Source organism: Bombyx mori, chromosome 1 (assembly GCF_030269925.1).
Source record: "Bombyx mori chromosome 1, ASM3026992v2".
NCBI classification, from domain to species: domain Eukaryota; kingdom Metazoa; phylum Arthropoda; class Insecta; order Lepidoptera; family Bombycidae; genus Bombyx; species Bombyx mori.
Window position 1 is genome coordinate 15,456,064 of NC_085107.1, and position 5,100 is coordinate 15,461,163.

A 5,100-nucleotide genomic window follows, 5' to 3' on the forward strand; every position below is an offset into this window, starting at 1 on the left:
ATAATAATGTACAAACGTATAATTTCAATTAACTATAGTCGATTCTCGACTTCCAAGGGACACTGGCTTTTATTATTTTTTATTTAAAATCATTGTTCTAGTAACGTCTTGACAGGCGCCAAAGGTAAAGGATAAAACATCCGATGCATTAGTATCGAGCGATGTGACTTTGGCGGTGTTCGAATCCCGCAGGCGGGTACCGATATTTCTTAATGAAATATATTCATAACAAATGTTCGCTATTGACTTCCACGGTGAAGGAATAAAAGTAGAATTTGCGTAATTATACTCCATTCCAATTACGAAGTCCCATGAGACAGACGTTATTATTATTATGTCATTGTGTGTGTGTGAATTAATTGTATAATGATTTAGATTGATTGTGTATTTTTTAAATGATTTTTATGACAATGAACAAAAAATGATTAGTATTTCAAATTAAGCAAAACGCGAAGAGTTACGTTCTAAGAAGTGTCAAAAATGACTTCGTAATTGGAACAGAGTATAGTATTGAGTTTTATTTGTAGTGGCGTTCATGTTGCGTATAAGGGCTTTAGTGATTACATCATGCTTGCTCACTCGACTAGAGATTATGCGAGGCACTGCTTTTGCTAGGGCTAGTGTTAGCAAATTCTCTCAGGTAGAGCCCGTGAGCTCACCTACCGGTCCTGGCGTAGTTGGAATAGCCTCTTAGGCTACCAGCGAATAGGTAGGAAAAGAATTCGACTAAACAAAAACACAGAATAATTGACATGCAATAACACTGTATACGCAGGGTGCCGCTGAAATTCGAAACGTTTTATTAGTACCTAATTATGGTCATGTATCGCAGCGAGAATGTTGAATTGCTTTAGTGCAATAAAAAAAAAAAAAAAAGTTAATTGTTCACTTCGCTTTCATATCAAAACGTATCGTGGTTAAATTAGTTTAAATGTTTTTTTTTTATTATTATTTCATTTTCTTCGTAAATGTCTAGAATATAATGCGACAGCAACTGTATTTTTAAGGTAATAGAAACGTTTTTATTATACAAATATAATAATATAGTTTTCTTTTTTTTTTGTAGAACGATTTATTTTTTAGTTTTTAATTTTGATGAATATCATGTATTTGTGAACGAATATATTGAAATAACAATTAATATGTTTCATAACACTGTTATGAGTGACTTCTGCTGAAATGAAATAGATTATTTTTATAAGAACGAAATAGTTCATATCTAGGGGCCTAGTATTAGCGCGTAGTATTAGCCGCGATTTCGGACTGAAGTGGCCACATTTAACACTTAAGTTAACGCCGATAAAAAACCGAAGCCTAAAGTTCAGTAAACCCTAAACCTGAGAAAACTGTTATTAATGAAAAATCTATATGGTCGATGAGGGTCACTGACCCTAATTGACGTTAGCAAATCCGGGCGGCCATTTTCTAGCCCTGAGAACTGTCTTCAAGTAGTTTAAAACGATTTGGGCAGTGGTCATTTGGATGAACCGCACTCCGATGACTATTTCAAACAATTCTTCAAAGCCCTATGGAACACGCGGCTCGCAACGGACATCTAAATTACTTCAAGTTGAAACATTTGAAACTGCGTTATCGAAGTGTGAAATTGTGCAGATTCATATTGTTTAGTTTTTAAGTGATAATGCATCTTCTCGTTACTAAGACGATAGCGGTTATATTATGAACACATTAAACTTTTAACATTTTTAAAACACAAAATATATAGAACTATCAAATCAGTGTCAAAGAAAATTGATGCATGATAAAAAGAACAAGGTCGGATCTAAATAAAAAAAAAAAAACTAAAATAGATAGGTATATTAATTTTTGTCCTATTTATTTACTTGAAGCCAATACTTACTACAAATTTCTCGAAAATTTATCCAAAAAAGAACTATCATCCCACAATAATCGAATAAAAATCAATTTGATATGATCAATTTTAAACGCATAAAAGTCATGAATATCCGACCTTATGTTCATTACTGTTCAGATTTATCAAAAGGGCTTAGCGCACATATTATGAAGAATTTAGAAAAATATTTAACTTTACATAATAATAAAAATAATAAATAATAATAAAAATCGTTCAATTCGTGGAGATACAACTATAAATAAGGTTTCGTAAAAAAGCGTATATGTCATGTTAAATGTACTGCATGCTACATGTACGTAAAATTTATTTAATGATATAATATTTTATCAAAAAAGAAGACCACCTTCTACAAAATAAGAATAAAAATGTAGTCGAAGCCATCAAGTGCATTATAAAAAATAATTCATAAACTACCGGTCAGATCTTGATAGGATTTCAAAGGGACCAGACGAGAAACCGCTTCACCTAAAAAAACTAAGGTAACACACACAGAAGAAAAAAGAGTCCAATCGAGAACGTACTCCTTTTTTGAAGTCGGTTAAAAAGTACGTTATTTTTATGTATTTCTGCCTTTAATTGAAAAAAAAAACAGTTCGATCCCGAAGTAACTTCAGATTTACCCGAAATCTGAATTATCAGCTAGCAGACGAGCCCGTTTCCGTGACTGGATTTCGGCGTGGGTAAAAATTATCAGAAATCACTGGTCGTTCCTTGACTGTTTTTCTATCTTGTACGTGAGATATCACCGCGAACCATACGTACAACTTGATCGTGATTTAACAATATTAAAATTGTATTTGTTTTCGGTAGAAAACAACCTTTCAGTAAACAATTTCGTAATTCGTAAGAATTCGAGCTGTTACGTGTGTATGTATGTATTACTATGATTGTAGTATCGCTACTTCACACTGTAATTAAGTATATTATGTAAATTTGTTTAATTGTAAGTTTTTATGAAAGTAGTTAAAGAGTTTGAAAAATTAAATTCTTTTGTTGTATCTAGTGAAAAATGATATCATAATTATCGGGAAAACGAAAGAACCTAAAGTATTGATTGTATTAAAAAAAATACCAACTTATACACTATATTAAATTGACATATTAATTTCTAATATTATATTATAAAATGTTTTTTTTTTTTAGATTCTATAAATACTATATTGTAAAAATCAGTTTGTTTAAAATTGTTAATGACATAGACACGTTTAATTTCATTTGATTTATGATTGGATTATGTAAAATGTACATATTTGTATTGCAAGCGTAGAGCGTCTTATACAGGACGTTCTAAATATACTATTTACGATTTACATATTATAATAATCTTAGACGAAAAAATTTAATCATAATTTCGTAGCTAAATTTTGAATAGACAATATGACGTCAACGTTACTATAATGTTTTATTGGTGACCGGACTGATACATTTAAATTAAGAAGAAAATAATATATTGTTTAAAATTAGAAAAAGGCAAAGCCTTAAATTATTTTCGGTGATTTTTGTAACAATACCAATCACGGCTGATTAATGCGTGGTTGTAAAATCGAATTATCCATAGCGGCCTATTCGTTTACTGGTCTTTTCCCATGGAAACTTTATTTTTGGGTGTTGTGACTTAATTCAAAACATGTATGTTTATTAGTTTGATGAATATATTTTTTTTTTTATGATATGTTATTTTATTTCAAAAACCCTCTAACTCCGTTCATAATGTCGATGAATTATTGTAACTAAATAAATTGTTAAAAGAATCTGATATTTATTTGAATGATATTTAATTTATAAAATAATATACACTAAAGTAACGGCTGGTTCGTTACATATGTTATATATTAATACGTGAAGCAAAAACTTTTTACGCAAATTGCGCGGACGGAGGAGTATGAAATTTCTCACACTTATAGAGAATATAGAGAAGGAGTGCACAATTCTAATATTTTTTTAAAATAATGCATAAAATATACTTTAAATCTATAAAGAAAACATTACTGTGTACTGGTGGTAGGACCTCTTGTGAGTCCGCGCGGGTGGGTACTACCACTCTGCCTATTTCTGCCGTGAAGCAGTAATGCGTTTCGGTTTGAAGGGTGGGGCAGCCGTTGTAACTATACTTGAGATCTTAGAACTTATATCTCAAGGTGGGTGGCGCATTTACGTTGTGAATGTCTATGGGCTCCAGTAGACAACTTAACACCAGGTGGGCTGTGAGCTCGTCCACCCATCTAAGCATTAAAAAAAAACACTATCATGTATTTGACACAACACATACATAAAAATATACTCTTTGTTTACTGTCAATTGGGAAACTTGTTATTGCTTATAGTCTGTGATCGAATTGAAAATAGATTCATATTGTTTGTCTTTAATATTATTGATCTATATTGCAGTTTTGGCGAATACTGTGATTATATTATCGAAATATAATAGTGTTTGACAATAGAACCATCATAATGTTTAAACTTATAATTTCAATTAATTATAGTCAAATCTCGACTACTGCGGGGCCACTAGTACGTATATAATTCTCGTCAGAATAAACAAATTTAAGAAAAATCTCAGTAAGAATATGTCTTCCATAAACTTCGCATGATGCCGCAGCTTAGTGATGTTTTTTTTTTAAATTTTTTTTTTTTGAAGTGGTTGTGAAACTAAAACCAATAGAAAATGACGCAAAAAGGGATAAGAAAGCTTTGAATAAATAAATAAATTCGCCAAACAGTATTCGCACATGCTGCTTGTTTAAAAACAACTTGTATTAACAGTATGATATGTACTTAGTGAAGAAGATATCGATTCAGTAAAGTAAGAGCAAAAGGCAAAAGAAAACAAAATTGTGAACTATAAAAAATAACTCAAATATTCAGCAGATCCATATCTAAGAGCCGGAGAATTGAAAAATTCATCGTGTATATTTTGTATGTTTTTACGCGATTTTTTTTATTAAAGCTGATCATTTAATTTACAGAGATTAAACTATTCATTGATCAAAACGTATTTCGTCGTTAGCAGTCGCTTTCGCGCGAATTACATACTACAACTGACCTTGAATATCTTTGCATAGATAAATATTTTATATATTTTTATTTCATCAATTTCCAATAACGATCATACTTACTCATTCATCAGCAACGTGTCCTGTAAGCGTCTTGTGAAGAAATAGTTCAAAATATGATTTTCCCTAAGTTATCGTTAGGATTTTAAAGGTTTCTGTAATAAAATTTGAA